This window comes from Anolis carolinensis, chromosome 3, assembly GCF_035594765.1.
Source record: "Anolis carolinensis isolate JA03-04 chromosome 3, rAnoCar3.1.pri, whole genome shotgun sequence".
Taxonomy (NCBI): domain Eukaryota; kingdom Metazoa; phylum Chordata; class Lepidosauria; order Squamata; family Dactyloidae; genus Anolis; species Anolis carolinensis.
Window position 1 is genome coordinate 79000419 of NC_085843.1, and position 18277 is coordinate 79018695.

Genomic DNA, 18277 nt, shown 5'->3' on the forward strand with positions numbered 1-18277 from the left:
TATTATTATTATTATTATTATATTAGGATGCTTTGCAGTAATTCTTCAAGAGTGCTTTTGATCCCCAACAAAGTATTGACAGCAAATACATTTTCAAGGGGAAAGGTATGGCTTTTTTTCAAATTGCTTATCTCTGAGCCTCTGTACCCCCCTCTGTAAATGTGTTTATTTGTCATCATGTGTCTGGCAGTCCCAGTCAGCCAGCTAATGCTGAGGAATACTGGGAATTATAGTCCAACAAAACCTGGAAGACCCTACTGTTTTAGAGTGATGTGTTAGAATCCTGATCTCTGTAACTCATCTAGAGTCCACATTGTAATATAATTAATTTAAGACTAAATCAGATAAATCATATTCCATAGTAATACAGTAACTAAAAGTAGAGTCCATGGCTCATTCTGAAAAAATATCTTACCCTATACTCAAAAATGGGTTTTCCGGGGAAGGCTATCATTAGCATGGCAAGGTACAAGTTGGGGTTCATTGCAACTGAGGCAAGTTGCTACTATTCCTTTGTTCTATTTTTTAAATGGTGTGCCACTGCTTACTTCTTGGTGTAATGAATAGAAATGTAGGGCCAGCGTACAGCTGCAGCCATCTTCTTTGTTTTTCATAATGTTTCTGGATGATGAACCAACACAATGTGTAGAAAGTTAGTAGCACAGTTTTGAACCACATAGCTCCATAGTGGTCTAGAGTTATTAAAAAATGAAGCTGCTGGCAGCTGTTGCTAGTGACCCTGATGCTTCTCTTTTGAGCTGAGTTGAGCATCGCTACTGAGCTCTATTAACATTATAAAGCTAATGGGGAGGGAGCACTAGTGCAGTGCAAATGAATGGTGTATTACACCTTGACAGGCCCCATAGACAGCTCTTCCCAGACCAGTCAGGTTTCACTGTTACCCTTATTAACAAAAAGGGCAACCTAGACTCTATGCCACACTCCTCCATGGCTGTATAATCTGACAGAAAACATGGGTGAACGGGCTTTCAGAGCTCACTGTCTACAATGACTGGCCTCCTTGTAATTCAGGAGCTCTTAATTCATTCAAAGAACATAATAATGTTCCCCAACCACAATTTTACTCTCACTTTGCAAAAAAGGGAAAAGCTGTGTCCCTGTTGATAGTAACTATGATAAACAGCAGAGACCGTTTGTTAGAATGGGAAGTGCTGCCAAAGAAGTAAAAGAAGATTTAGACAAGATGTGTTTTGAGAAGAAAGCCACAGGGCCTGCATACAGTTAATCTTCTATAGAAATGCTTACTGTAGGACAAGAGCGTCAGGCCAATGTTCAGACATTACACAGTATATGGCACATTCTCATAGTAATTAAATACCAACATAGAGGACGTGTTAACATCCAACTTCAAGTGGATATCCATCATTCAGTGTTGTTGTGTGGGCTAGCAAAGACGATACACATTGGACACATAGTTGGCTGTAGGTGTGAGCCAAGAGGGGCCAACGCTTCTCTGCCTGAATGTGTCTTGTGCTGTAGTTCTGGATCTGAACAGCTTTCAACTGTACACGATGCTGCTCTTTTTTGGCTGTTCTAAAGAGGGGGAGAAAAGATGTGGGAATCAAATCACTGGAAAGGGTGGGTTTTAAAGGGGATTAAGATGACAGCCAAGAATATGAAGGGTGGTGGTGGAAAACCCAGGAGGCCCCACAGCTCCTGTCTAGCGCATGCCTGCCAAGTCACACAGCTCTGTAGTGTGACACATGTCTTCCATTTTAGATTGCACAGACGCACAAATAACTCACTTGTTTCGCCGTGCTTTTTCACAGGATCCGTCTCTTTTTGCTCAAAGTGCCAGCACCACACACTGTGTGTACTACTGTATGGCTCCTTTCTTCTTCGTCTCTTGCCTAAAGTGTTTATTGATTTTAAGAATCAAAAACAACATACAGAACGTACCACAGAGGTTAAACTGATGTAATTTTTGCAAGTAAATAATTCCTCTGGAGTTCTCCCATGTCAATGTTCTCCCTTTGCCTTTTTGTATATGGCTTTTGTGGACAGGCAAGAAAAGAGGCAAGACTGAAGGGGAGATGAGGAAAGCAAGTGACAAACTCATTGCTTCAAGGTCCACATTCTCTTTTAACCAAAGGTTGGACTTAGACACTATTATTCAACCCAGTGCCCTCTGGAAGTGTGACCATATAGCTGTCAACATCCCTAAGTAACATGGTCATGACCAACTGGAAAAAAATAAAACCAACATTCGCTCAATTGGGATTTTTGTGTGTGTGTCAGGAGCAACTTGAGAAACTGCAAGTCACTTCTGGTGTGAGAGAATTGGCCGTGTGAAGGGACATTGCCCAGGGGATGCCCAGATGTTTTGATGTTTATACCATCCTTGTGGGAGGCTTCTCTCATGTCCTTGCATGGAGCTGGAGCTGATAGAGGGAGCTCATCCGCGCTCTTCTGGGTTGGATTTGAACCGGCAACCTTCAGGTCAGCAACCCAACCTTCAAATCATCAGTCCTGCCAGCACTGGGGGCTCCTCTCAATTGGGATGAGGACAAGTCATTGCTCTCTAAGAGAAATTATAGTCGTGTGAGAGAGGCATTACTTCCCCTAGTATCAGCACATTAATTTTATTACAACAATTATTCTAGTACTAGCTTGGGGACCCGGCGGTGCACTGGTCATTTAAGAAAGGCATTGTTTTCCTGTGTTCCAAAATCTAATGTCAGCTGAGATCAGTGGGTGCAGGTGAACAACAACTCCCATATGCAAGTCCCATCGTGCCTGGTCCATCCCCCTCCAAACATTGCCAGAGTGTAGAGTAGGTGATGGGGGCTTTATGTGCCATGTTTGGTCTTGATGAGACATTGGTGGGGTTCGCAATGGTCTCGGGAAGTGAGGGAAGGTACTGTAAGTTCCATCATCCATGGTCCCATTGTCGGTGAAGGTCAGTGTTTTTCTCTTGCTGCAGGTGAACTATAACTCCCTTTCCCCCAAATTTGTCCAATATGTTGTATTGGTTATGGGGGCTCTGTGTGACAAGTGTGGTCCTGGTCCATCATCGGTAGGGTTTGGAGTGCTCATTCATTGCAGATAAACTATAAATCCCAGTACCTACTATTCCCAAATGTCCAGGCCAATTCCCCTCCAAACCCACCAGTATTCAAATCTGGGCATATCGGGTATGCATGGCAAGTTTGGTCCAGACCCATCCTTGTTTGGGTTCATAGTGCGTTCTGGGTGTAGGTGAACTACAACTCCTCTAAATTCCCCAGTAGGAGTCACAGTGCTCTGACTTGATGCAGAGTGAACTACAACTTCCACCATGCGGAGTCAATCCCCCAATCTCCTCCAGTAAGTTTATTTACAGCTCAGTTCTGCTCTGTTTGTTATGCAGACAGATTTGAAAGGGAAGGGCAGTAGGCGGGGCCATGCAAATTTCACAGCAATGGAGAACCCTGGAATGCCTGACTGTGGTGGAAGAAAAAGCAAAATCTAGGATGAAATTGTCCCCAAATGAAAGCATTCCTTGGGTGGTGGGCCGCAGTGTTTGGGAAGGACATTGGCAGGGGTTGGGTTATATGTTCATGGAGCTCGCTGGAACCACAATGTCAGTGCAAAGGAATGACTTGCTGGCTTCTCAGCACTGGGAACTGTAGTCTGTTTGTGGAGGCCAGAGGCTGTCTGTGTGAGCGGACTTTTATTTCACTTTTATTATGATTTAGAATTTAGAATTAGAATTTAGAATAGAATTTAGAATTAGAATAGAATTAGAATAGAATTTAGAATAGAATTAGAATTTAGATTTAGATATCAATTGATTTTTTGAAAATGGAAATTAGAATACACTGCGAATACTAATTCCATTGCTCTGTGTCTTAGTCTCTGGAAAAGCAGAAAACAAGTTTGCCCCATAGAAGAACAACAGGACTGTGAGTGGTGGGGATCAAGCTTCCCTTGGAAGGGATTTTCACAGCCTGGGAGCAGCTACCAGTCAGAACTGTTGTGGAATAAATTAATTCATTGAAAAGGAGAACCAGAAAGTATTTTGGACACTGAAAAGTGGTATACTGTTGCCTCTGTACATGGCCTAGTGGTTGAATTGGGATATCTTATCCAAATGAATTCTATTTAAAGACGTTACTCATAATGAAAGAAAAGGGACAACTAAGAAAAAAGTCATATTCCCTTTTCTTGGATCAGGCTCTGTGGTGGCAGACATATGCAGGTTTACTAGCTACACTGTAATCCTTTTTTAAAAAAATAATACACTGTAATCCTTATCATGAAGCTAATAATCATGAAGAATACATTTGGGCTTCTCAATTTTATTCCCCAGAATCCCAGTGAACTCAATGGAGCTTACTTCTGAATTGCTGTTGCACTGAAATCCACCACAAATCTCAGCTAAAAGCAAATTTCATGTTCTGAGGCAGGAGCCAGCATGGCATAGTGGTTTGGATGTTAGACAATGACTCTGCAGACCAGAGTTCAAATATCCACTCAGCCATGAAAACCCACCTAGTGACCTTGGGCAAGTCATACTCTCTCAACTACAGAGGAAGGCAAAAGCAAATTTCCTTTGAACAAACCAAGAAAACCCAATGACACGTTTGCCTTAGGATTGTCATAAGCTTGAAATGACTTGAAGGCACACAACCACAACAACATTCTGTGGAGTATAGTATTTTTTCTGTGGAGTTTGCTGGTACCACTGCTGGGCAACTGTAGATGTTTCCATCTACAGTTGCCCAGATGCTGTAGAAGTATATGTAATACACCCTTATATGCATTTCATATCACTTTAATTTTAAAGGAGTTCTGAGATTTATAGTTTGAAGAGATACTTAAAAACCAGAAAGAGAAGGCTTGAATTTTAAATATTTTTTAATTATGTAGTATAAACAGGCTCTTGGGATACTCTAGAAATTGTGGTTTAGGAGGATGGACTCCATGGAAAGGAGCTATGCCATTTAAAGTGCTACAAAACTGCTGTAACTGTGTAATCCAGATATACATTACAAATCAGGAATTGGTAACTATGTTCCTTGGAAAGAGGAAGTCAATAACTTTCCCATGGTGTGGTGAAAAATAGAACTTTAATTATCTCATTGATTAAAAATAAATTAATAAAGTTTTTGTGAATTGTGTTCTCCGGTAAACACAATAAAGTCCTTCATGGTTGTGAGGCAGTGTGGGTGCTACTGGAAACAATAATAAGCATGCTCATGGATTCAGCTTTGAAATTCACTTTCCATGAATTTGTGCCAGCGAAACTCAATAACACAAAATGTTCAAAAGAAAAGGAACATGAAAAGGGACACAAACATAGCCAAAATGAATCTATTTGGTGACGAAAATGAATATGCAGGGAAAGCCGAACAATGTTCCTTCAGCAAAAAGGCTAATAAGTTGTAATGCCAAACCTCAAAGGGCATCTATGTTTTGTTAGCTGACTCTTTCACCTTAACACAAACGTGGCAAACAGCACGAGTGCAAGAACAAAATCCGCATCCAAAAAAAGGGAAAATGATTTATTGAGGCGTATTCCAAGAGAAAATGTAAAGAAGTAAGCTAAACATGATCATATGTCAGTTATCAAATAGAGCTCATTACTTACTTTAACTGTGCATTTACTGATGGTTGATGGACAACTTTAAAGATGGACAACTTCAAGGTATAGCTATACTGTCCTGATAGTATAAATATTGTACTGTCCGCCCTAAAGCAGGACCTAAAGTAATTCTTTGAAGTAGGATTTACATGATAGTGTCCATGCCATAAGGAACTTAGTTAAAATGCTGGCTTCCCAAGGGCTTTGTTCCTTAAAATAAATAGTGATGGGTAGTGACTTAGCCACGGTGGTCCACATCTTAGTTACATCTAGAATGGACTATTGCAATGCACTCTACATGGGGCTGCCTTTGAAGACGTCTCGGAAACTGCAGTTAGTGCAAAGGTCCGTGGCCAGATTACTAACTGGAGCTGGTTATAGGGAGCACACCATGCCCCTATTAAAGCAGCTCCACTGGTTGTCGATGAGTTTACTAACCCAATTCAAAGTGCAGATTATTACCTGTAAAGCCCTATAAGCTTCAGGTCCAACCTATCTTCGAGACTGCATCTCTTTCTATGAACTGACATGAGCTTTAAGATCTACCGGAGAGGCCCTCCTCTCAGTCCCACCTCCGTCTCAAGTGTGGTTGGTGGGGGCGAGAGAGAGGGCTTTCTTGGTGGTGGCCTTCCAGCTTTACAATGCCCATCCAAGGGAGATCAGGCTAACCACCACCCTCCAAACCTTCCACACACAACTAAAGACCTGGCTTTTCCAATAAGCCTTCAGTCATGTTTAGACTCTCTAATAATACTTATGAGGACCTTTAGATTCTTAGATTAGCCCTTTATAATTCTGAGATTGAATACTGCTGTTTTACAGCAATCACTGTATTTTATTGATTTTACCAGGGAGTACTGTGAATTTATGATGTTGTGTTTGGCTGTTTGTTGTCTATGTTTTGTTTTGCACTTGTTATATTTTGTATGTCACACTTTGAGTGTTCTGTGAGCCGCCCCGAGTCCCTCTGGGAGATAGTGGCAGGATATAAATAAATAATAATAATAATAATAATAATAATTATTATTATTATTATTGACACAAAGACATAGTATGACACAGCAAACGAGATATATATGCTGGATTTCGTATTACAAAATCACAAGTCGAACACTTCCCAAGGCTTTCCCCAACCCTGATGGTGCCTCCCTCAAGTGTGTAGCTGCTTCCATTCTGGCTACATGAACACAGCACTGAAGACTTACATTCATTCTTAGTTCATATGATAATATTGAAGCGAAACTCCATTTGTTTCTTCCACACTTAATAATATTCATTTTGGATGATTTGTGTGTGCGTGTGTGTGTGTGTGTGTGTGTGTGTATTAAACTCTGTCTCTCTGTCTTTCTGTCTCTGTCTCTCTGTCTCTCTGTCTATCTCTCTCTCTCTCTCTCTCTCTATCTATCTATCTATCTATATATATTCTATTAGAAAACTGTTTTGGAACAAGATTATTTCCCATAGCTTCTGCTTCTGCTATGCCTGGAAGCACACTTCTAGGCAAATATTCTGGATGTTTGTCCTAGAAATTTCAAAGAACCTGAGGAGGTTACCCTTGGGTTTCTGCCATTTTAGAAAGCATTGGTCTGAAGAGAATATTTGTTTGTTGGCTTGCTTGCCTGAATGTAACTTTTGTGTCCCAGTTTCCTTCTTCAGCTTGGTCCCTCCACTTAAGTCACAGCTGCTTCTTCATGCCTAGACACAATGTAGAATAACCCAAAATGTACTGCTAAAAATACAAAGCATGACCCTTAGCTGACCATCACAGAAAGACCTTCAGCAGAGCCAGTCCAACAATGAAGCAAATTAAGCGGTCGCTTCAGGCGCAAAACATACAGGGGCGGAGTTGAGACTGCTTTTTCTGTTGATTTGTTGTAAAACATTATTTTTGGTGCTTAATTTGTAAAATCTTAATGTGATTAGATGTTTAATAGGCTTTTCCTTAATCCCTCCTTATTATCCAACATTTTCGCTTATCCAACGCTTTTATTTTTCAGTGATTGTTTTTTTTTAGGGGGGGGTGCCAAAATTCTGTTCGCCTACACTTGAAAAATACCTAGGGCCGTCTCTGACCTGCAGTCATAGAGTTGGAAGGGACCACAAGGGCTATTTAGTCCAATCCTCTTCCATGCAAGAGCACATAGGTAAACCAAAGCACCCTTGAAAGATGCCCATCCAACCTCTGTTTTAAAATATCCAAAAACAGAGACCATCTTCTGAGGCAATCCATTACACTGTTGAACCATCAGAAAGTTATGATGGTTCATAAGAAAGTTCTTTTGAATGGTATGTAGAAACACTTTCCTTTCAGTTTGAATGCCTTGGTTTGTGTTCTGGTCTCTGGAGCAGCAGAAGACAAGCTTCCCGCATCTTCTATGTGACATGGCTTCAAATATGTAAGACGGCTATTAAGTTATCCTTCAAGGTACTTGTAGGATTAATGCAGTCTGACACTACTTTAACTGCCATGGATCATGGCAATCCCTGGAGTTGTATTTTTACAAGGTATTTAGTCTTCTCCACCAAACAATGCTGCTGCCTCACCAAACTACAAATCCCAGGATTCCATAGCATTGAGTTAAAGTGGTATCAAACTGCATTAGTTCTACATTGTACATGCATGCTCAGTCGTTTCTTCTCAAAACTAAATATATACAGATCTTTAAACTCCTGGAGCTTTGTTTCCAGAGTCTTTGTCAATCTTTGTCATCTTGTTTTGAAAACTTGGCTCTTCCAACAGGTTTTTGGCGACTGATTTCCTTAGTTTGGGATTGCCCTCTTTGTCCATTCTATTTTTATAGTATTTTTTACTCCTTAGCCTTAGTCTTTAGGTGTATGCCTCCTCCAGCACCTTAATGGGATAATAGTCCCTCGTACCTACCTCTTTCCTAATCTGTACCGTACAAAACTATTTGCACTTTTCTGGCCCACTACCCCTTTTAGGAGCCAACCCAGGTTTTTATCAGTGTGCTTATTGTTTATTGGTATATGTGATTTTATGTTTATGATTTGTTTTTATTGTTGAGTTTTATATTGCTTGTTGCCTGGGCTTGGCCCCATGTAAGCCGTCCCGAGTCCCCTCGGGGAGATGGGCGGGGTATAAAAATAAAATAATAATAATAATAATAATAATAATAATAATAATTTGACTGCAACTCCCATAAACTCTAGGTTATTTTAGTCAGTGGCCATACTGGCTAGCTGATTCTGCAAACCGTAGCTTCCAATTTTACCATGTTTTATTAGAAGCATCTTTCTGGCCTCAGGTAAAATATTAATTCAGTTAAATACACACACACACCACTCCTGACATTTAACAATGCAAAGACTTTTGTAAAACTGCCAGAAGGTCACTACATATTTTCTCCTCAAAGAAAATGCCATAGGCTATATATTTATACAAATTAATGTTTGCCCAGACAAGCAGGACCCTGGAGAAGAAATTTCCACTTTGTTTGCATCAAGCCAAAGCATAACATTGTCTTTTATGTGGAGCAAATATGTCAACTGCCTGACCTCACAAGGGAGATACCTCCCCTTAAACAGTTTCTCCTCTCAGCCTATATTGCTTTCCCAGAACCAGGGGTTTACTGAAATAACTAACTGAATGAAAGGGAAAATGGCCCATAACTCTCAAGCAGTTGAAATGGAGTTGAAACCTATTCTTCATTTCTTTCATGTGTTGTGTTGAAATATGAGTACAAAGGGAGGCCAGCAGAGTTAAATATTCTGTCATGAGGTAATTCAGCTTTGAATGAGAGAATACAATGATACCAGTGTGCTTTTCTGTTTCCATAAAACCTCATATAACAGTGAGCTCAACAGGCCCCTGCGATGCAGAGTTGAAACAGGAATAGGCAGGAGTTCCCCAATCAAAACGTTCAGATTCGACCACCACAAATCATTCGCTAACAGTCTCTGAGTGCCATCCAGATGAAAGAGGCATTAAGTTAGCCCTCCACATTTACTGGGGTTAGGGGCTTAGGACCCTTGGAAATGTGAAAAGCACAAAATGAAATCCACTATCTTTTTAAACTAATAGAACACCGCTTTAGGAATCTCTAACACAATTCTATAATCAACTTCTCCCAGACATTAACCACAGAATTGCAACATATGACCTATAGATTTCTAGAGATGCATTCTCTGTAGGAATCTCTAGGTCTTCCAACATTACTCAGTGGTCTACTTCTGGTACAATAACATTGGAGGACCTGGGTATTTCTAGAGCAGGGCTCCTTATACTTTTCCCACTCATTACCCCCTTCCACCTAAGACATTTTTAGGTGACCCCAAGTATAAAGGTATAAAATAGATATAAAAATAAAATGTTCATTGATAATAAATCAGAATTTGTAAGTCTTGCCAAACAAGTTGATTTTCCTTTTTATGAAGTACAGCTGAAGCATTTTCTGCAATCTACTGTGAACACTGCACATTGTTACTAGCAGATTTGTATAGATGGGTGGCCTTCAGAAACCGTTTATTATTGCCAAGTTTTTTTGCGACCCCAACACTGAGCTGAGGGGACCACATTTGGGGTTGGGGCTCACATTTTAAGAAGCAATGGTTTAGAGGAAACAATCTGATCATCTTATAATCAAATCCTCAAAAGCCAAATTTACAAGTGACTGTAGAGTCCCCCTGGGGGAGAAGAGCGGTATATAAATAAAATAAATAAATGTGACTGTAGTTATTTTTCAGTCAGATATAGTTTTTGACATGCTGGTTACTACCTCTTGCAAACCACTACCTACAATGGTTGGCATGGCAGCATGGGAAAAAACTTTTTTCAATCTGAGATCTGGGAAAAGTTACTCAAGCCAGTATGGTCATTCTTTAAGTCCAACAGGAATCTATAAATGATCATAAGCTAAGATTGATATTTTTTAACATAAAAGTGCAACATACATTGAATTTATTTTAACAAGTTATAGAATTTCATCATTAACCTAATTCCTGACACACATTATTAGTTAAATTATTAATTTAGTTTAGTGAGTGAATATGCTAAGAACCAACAAATGTGACAATTCCCATCTGGTTCTTTACCCAAAGCATTTGAAAATTACTGCTCCTTTTTCAATTACAGTGTTTTGTACAGTTGGAAATTACAGTGTTTCAGTCACAACATTCAAACCACTGTAAATGTAGAATACTGTAGGAATCATTGTTGAACAATGGAGTGTGATAATTGGTTAATTCCAGAGCTAGAAATGTTAAACCAGCAAAGTAAGTGCAGTATGGAAGGGCATAGTATTCTCTGTATCAAGATTGGGACAAATTGAATTGGGAAATAAAATCATGCATGTCATTTTCTCCTTCATTCTGTAATGGTTTTGGTGCTGGATTTTAACTTTAACTGTATGTTTATTATTATTATTATTATTATTATTATTATTATTATTATTATTATTTCTTACCCACCTCTCCTTGTGGCTTGAGGTGGGGCACAACATAGCTAAAAACACAACACCAAAAACCTATTAAAATGTATTTCTGTGAAATATGTATATTATAATACACAAAATAAATAATAAAATACAGTAAACACAAGACATGAGCTTAAAATTCATAATTAAAATTGACTGGGTGGGCCTGCTAGAAAAGGTAAGTCTTCAGAAAGACAGGAAAGGGATTATTGCATTTATGTTAAATTGCCATTTAGTTTTTAAGCTTATTAATGATTAATTAACACATCTCTAATAACTTTCCTATGTCTGGACTAATGCTATGGAATACAGACACTGTAATTTCAAAAGGTAGCAAAGCATCACAAGAAGCCTCCTTCTACACAAACTGAGAACGAAAGCCAATACACTCAGACATACTGGTATGGTGAAAAACAAGATGCATTGAGCATAACATTTATATTAAATTTTGTATGGATTTTTCTATCTAGAGAAAGTTATCCTCCAGATGTTTTGGGATACCTTCCTTATCACCCTCTCGCAGCATGGCCAAAAGTAAGGGATTCGGGGAGTTGTAGTCCAAAGGTTGGAGGGGCAAAGATTCCTTACCCTAGTCTAGTTATTTTTGTTGTGTGCCTTCAAGTCATTTCTGACTTATGATGACCTTATCATGGCATTTTCTTGGCAAGGTTTATTAGGGGTGTGTGTGTGTGGCTTTGCCTTATTCTGAGGTTGAGAGAATATGACCCGATGGGTTTCCATGACTGAATGGGCATTCAAACTCTGGGCTCCAGTCTTAGTCTACTGTCCAAATCTTGACACCACATTGGCACATAGTTAAAATGGCATTATTGTATATTTAATATATGCCTTGCTCAGGATTCAAGGAGGTTACACTTCAATATAATCTCAATATTCAGGTTTACCATCCTTATAGTAATTATGGTCTTTTCAAAAGCTATGTAGTGGTCAGACGTTCAGCCGTGCCAGAGCTCTTCATGACAGTATATAATATCCTGACCCAATCCATCCTCTTTATAGAGAAATAGTAGCACATAGCATATTGAACAATATATTAGGATCAATGTGAATGTATTACCTTCTGACTATATGGATTTAACCTGTGAAACACATTGAGCTTTAATGAAAGATCTTCAGTCCAATGAAATGCAATATTTTGCTTTTCATTCGAAATGAAAACAATCTTACAAAAATGTGAGGATTTCAGCAACTAGTGTGCAGTAGGAGTCTTATAGAAAAAAGAAAGAGCAGTCTCTGCTTAAATATTTTCCTCATTTTATTACTTTTTTTGTTTATCTGTTTCTCATAGGAAATTTGCAACAAAACAGGAGCTTTTTGTTGAATTCCAGGACCAGAGAAGCAGATAGCAAAAACAGAAGAACGACCTACCTCAGGGGAGCATGCTTGCTCCATCAATGTTTAACATTTACACAAATGATCAGCCACTGCCAGAAGGGACAGAGAGTTTCATCTATGCTGATGATCGTGCCATCACCGCCCAAGCAGGGAGCTTTGAAATGGTTGAACAGAAGCTCTCCAAAGCTTTGGATGCTCTTATGACTATTACAGGAAAAACCAGCTGATTTCTAATCCATCTAAAATCCAGACATGTGCTTTTCACCTTAAAATCAGACAAGCATCTTATGCTCTGTGAATTACCTGGGAAGGAATCCCACTGGAGCATAGCAGCACACCAAAATACCTGGACCATGCTCTGATTTACAAGAAGCACTGCTTGACTATCAAGCAAAAAGTGGGTGCTAAAAATAGCATTGTACGAAAGCTGACTGAAACAACCTGGGGATCATAACTAGACACAGTGGAGACATCTGCCCTTGCGCTTTGCTACTTTGCTGCTGAATACGCATGCCCAGTGTGGAATACATCTCACCGTGTTAAAACAGTGGATGTGGCTCTTAATGAGACATGATGTATTATCACAGGATAGCTACGTCCCACACCACTGGAGAAATTATATTGTTTAGCCAGCATTGCACCACCTGACATCTACCGGGAAGTAGCAGCCAGTAAGGAAAGGACCAAAACATTGACATTTCTAGCCCACCCCCTGTTCAGATATCAGCCAGCATGCCAACGCCTTAAATCAAAAAATAGTTTTCAAAAATCTACATAGATACTCACAGGAACACCTCAGCTAGCGAGAGTCCAAAGGTGGCAGGCTAAAACCCGGAATCTCAATCAGTGGTTGACACCAGATGAAAGATTCCATTCTGGTCACACAGAAGACAGGGCTTGGAAGGCACTGAACAGACTGCGCTCTGGCACCATGAGATGCGGAGCCAACCTTAAGAAATGGGCCCACAAAGTGGAGTCCACGACATGTGAGTGTGGAGAAGAGCAAACCACAGACCACCTATTACAATACAGTCTGAGCCCTGGCACATGCACAATGGGGGACCTTCTTACTAGAACACTAGAGGCACTCCAAGTGGCCAGCTACTGGTCAAAGGACATTTAGTATAATGCCAAGGTTTTTTTAACTTTGTGTTTTCAAATACATTACAACTTGTACCCTCGGTTTGCTTCTGACATGATAAATAGCAAATATTATCTGTTCCAACCAAGGCAGAAGCTTGAAGTTCATCTTCATCTACTTCTAACCCAGGCATGGACAAATCTAGCAAGTTCTCTTCTGTTAAAGCTCTTATTTCTCCTCCGTCCAGCATTACATGCATTCTGTCCCATTCCATATTAGTTTGCTAATAAAACAAACAAATAAATTTAAAATTAAAGACGGCGGAGAAGTTTTATATATTTTTTCAAGTATATTCTCCTAATCTAATTCATACATTTTGTATGCAGTTTTCCTAACACAAATATTTTATCAAAACATTTTCCTTAATATTATAATTATTTTGGACATATTTTCCCTAATATACACACTTTTATGATAGGTTTTCTTATTTGATGCAAAAATGCAGTCTGTAGTATGATATGGGGAAAAGTGTGCTGGACATTTGACTGTGGTCATGTGTATTTTCAAGTAGTGCAGATGGGATATATTTTCATTGAAATGCATTGAATGAAAATCACATCCAATCCTCCCCCTATTCCAACTTTGAAATGATATGACAGGAGACCTTTTTTAAAATCTACATTTCTGTCCAGTGACATTGTTTCTACACATTTGTTGGGTGAATCTGTCCCATAACAATTAATGAAGAAAGATTAACCTTGCTGTAAAAAAAATTAAAAAGATTCACTCTTAAATGTGGAATTATTCCTTTTTAAGCCAGGGGGTGGCACTAAAAGCAAATACTTGCTTTACAACAAAGGCTGTTTGTATTTGCTGCCCTATAATTTTACTACCACACATCCTGTTATTATTTATGAATGTATTTCCTCAATTGTTTAACATAATTCAAGCTGCTGAGCCTGAGATCACATATAACAACAAATGTTTTATAAAAAAGGCAGAGTTAGACAGATTCATTAGGTACAAATTCAGAGGAATTCACCCTTGCTGTAGCTGACGTGGAACTCTTGGTAAATTGCCAGGATTCACTGTGTAGCATATGTCAAAAGAGCCAGAAATAGGACTGTTCTCAGGAGCCTCCCAAAATAAATAAAACAGTCAGGTAAACAAGAGTTTGGTTTCATACACAAGAGGGCAGTGATTGTCAGGCTCTTTTCAGAAGGGAGAACAATTGCCATGAACATTTTTTTTTAAAGTATTACACCTGTCTGTAATTCCAATATTAAAACTACATTGGCTAAAAGTGTGTATGCGTAAAATATATGTATATATTGTATGTATGTGTGCATACATGTGTGTGTGTGTGGTAAACTATGAAATGCAAAACATTCATTATGATAATGAGTAGTTGCCATGGCTAAGCCAAAAGAGATAGGAGAGTAGGTAGATAGGGAGATAGATAGATAATAGTGGTCCTTTTCCCTTCACCCATTCATGTAGAGTTTACTTGTTAAAAGAAGACTTCACAATTGTTACAGCTTTTTTACCCCTGTTTTCTTCTGAACTCTGATGGTAAAAATGTCTGTACTTAGATATTTTTCATATTTCAGCAGTCCCATTGCTGACAACAGCATTACGTTTACATGCATTAGAATTTGGGTTTGTTTTGATTGTGTGTGTGTGTGTGTGTGTGTGTGTATCAGGAGCTACTTGAGAAACAGCAAATCGCTTCTGGTGTGAGAGAATTGGCCGTCTTCAAGTACGTTGCTTGGGGGATGACCGAATGTTTTGATGTTTTACTATCTTTGTGGGAGGTTTCTCTCCAGCATGGAGAGCTAGAGCTGACAGAGGGAGTACCAGCAACCTTCAGGTCAGCAACCCATCCTTCAAGTCAGCAGTTCTGACAGCACAAGGATTTAACCCATTGCACCACTGAGGGAATTTGAGTGAGTGAATTTCATATTTAGAACAGGATGCCATTCCTTTTAGCTCCATTCTGATCAGTAATGCACTGGATGAGAACAAAGGAATTGAACCTCTTAGTCAGTCAGAGGGCAGATCTGGGATTAGGGACTCAGCCTGTGTTAGATGGAATTAACCTCCACCTGGAGGGAAAAGGTCACATTTGGAGGTTCTCCTGGACTCAGTATTGAGCCCAGAGGCCCAGGTTTCTGCAGTGGCTGGCTAGGACTGCTTTTGCACATTTAAAGCTTAAGCACCAACTGCATTTATTCCTTGAGATGTCAGATCTGGCCACTGTGGTACATGCCTGGGTAACATCCCATTTGTACTATTGGAATGGGTTACATTCTGTTTGTACTGTTTGAGCATGCTCTACCTGGAACTGCCTTTGAAGAATATTTGGAAACTTCAGCAGGTCAAAAAGTACCACACTGCTACCTGTGATAGGTTACAGCAACCATACTATGCCCCAGTTGAAATAGATCCACAGGCGGACAGTTGTTTCTGGGCATACTTCCAAGTGTTTGTGCGACCTAGAAAGCCCTATATGGCTCAAATCCAGGTCATTTGGTGGATAGTATCTCCCTCTTTAAGTTGGACCAGACTCTGATATCATCAGGAGATAACCTTCCGTCTGTCCACCATCATCGCAAAACTGGCTGGTAGGACATGATGGAGGGCCTTCTCAGTGGCTGCCCTAGGCTCTTGACCTCTACTCCCAGAATGCCTCCTCCTTGTTGTTCTTCTGTCAGCAGGTTAAAATTTCCTTTTTCTGATAGGCTGAACTGTTTAAAATTATTTGTAGTCCAGTTCTTTTTTAGTTTCACTTTTTTGTTTTTAATTGTATTGTTCTTTTACATTGTAAGCTGCTTTAAGTCCCAATTTTTTTGGGGGGAGGGAGAGGGAGCAGAACATAAACAAATGTAGTAGTAGTAGTAGTAGTAGTAGTAATAATAATTCTGCAAATCCGAATGATTTCTCAGTATTACAAAACTGGATAATTTCTACCTTGCAAAACAAGGCAGTTTTCTACCTTCTAAAAGAGTATCAATACCAAGTCAAATATTTTTAAATACATACTAAATTATCATTTCCATTTTGCTATAATGGGGAAATAATACACATGCCTAAAGTGTAAAACATTTTAGCCAACAAAATGTAACAAAATGTGGGAGGAAATAGGCCCATCTCATCCCACATTGCAACAGTTTCCAGAAGTATGGTTTTCTCAACCTATTAGGTCACAACAACAAAGGAATCTTTTGATATCTTAACACATAATAAAAATGTCAGACTTGAAGTTGTCACAAGTTGCTAGGCTCTTTCTGTAACATTGTACCTATGTAATTAAATGATACAGTTAAAAACAGCTATTACACCAAATTGTGGCAGCATCTCATGAAAGAAACCAGCCTGTGTTCACTGCAGAGCCACAAAGAGGACAAATGTCAGTGGGTTCTGGGAAGCAAATAGCTATGCTAAGCAAGCCAAATGGCAGCTAAGTCCTAATAATTAGCAAATTCATGTAAGTCTCAATGTGTTTTGGCTTCCTAGTGAGGATATACTAGCCAGAGGTGAAAGAAAATGGCAAAGCAGAGGATCAGAGGACGACAACTAATGCATACATTTCTTGAATATATTCTTTATCCTAGACTGTGGAATGACTTCAAGATTGCATATCATGAAGAGTTTTAATGCATACAAATATTTGGATGGTTTGGATTTTAATCTGTCACTGTTCATTCAGGCCAGGTTACCTAATTTTCAACATCCTGAATAAATATAGGAATGTACATGGTAATGTATAATGGCATATTGTGCTCATGGTTTAACAATCCTTTGTGCTTGAACTTTGAAAAGCTTTGTGCTTGTATTGATATGGCAGTGGCAGTCAGAGCCGGTCCAAGGTAATTTTCAAGTGTAGGCAAACAGAAATTTTGACACCCTCCTCCCCAAAAAAACCCAATCACTGAAAAATAAAAGTGTTGGATAAGCAAAAATGTTTGATAATAAGGAGGGATTAAGGGAAAGCCTAAATAAACAACACTCTGAAAATGGGAAATCCAGACAGGAAACAATCAGGGCCAAATAACACCCCCCAACCAAGGATGCCCCCAGAGAGGAAGCCCCACTTGCCTTGCTTCCTAGACTTCCTACAGAGGAGGAGTTGGATGACCCAGTAGTCTGAATCAGTACAACTATTTCTGACAATTTCTGACAATTTCTGACAGATTTTCGCAAACTGACATTTTCCAGAAGTGCTGGACATTAATTACTGCCATCTCTGCCTTGCACATCCATTAGCAAGTGTAGATTCTATATCTTTGCTAAACTAAATAGTTGCATACAGGTGTTAAAACTTTAATCCTCGGGAAACTCTACTTATAAATGAAGGTACTAGGACTTATTTAACAATTTCCCTCCTTTCTCATAAATGGAGACAAAAGTGGCTCACCTATGAATTAAAACAAGCTCCATAAATTAAAAAGTAACAGTAGAAAATGAACATTCAATTAAATAAGTGTGTATGCATTAAATTAATTCACCCAAGTTAGGTAAGATAAGCAATACTTACTTCACAGGCTTCCCAAAAACCATATTGTCTTCCTAGGCTCCTTTCTGCTGCAGGAGACAGGAGTTGCCTCGATGGCGCCCCCAACAACATGGCGCCACAGGCAAATGCCTAGTTTGCCTGGTGGTAGAACCGCCTCTGGTGGCAGTCATAGTGGCAGACCAAGAAGCCTGTAGTTTCCATGCTTCTTGTTTCTCAAAACCTTCTTGTGTTCCTCTTCTCTCCATTGCTGTATGTTTGTCACATCTCCTGTGACACAGTTAAGGCACTGGTGGGACCCAATAGCA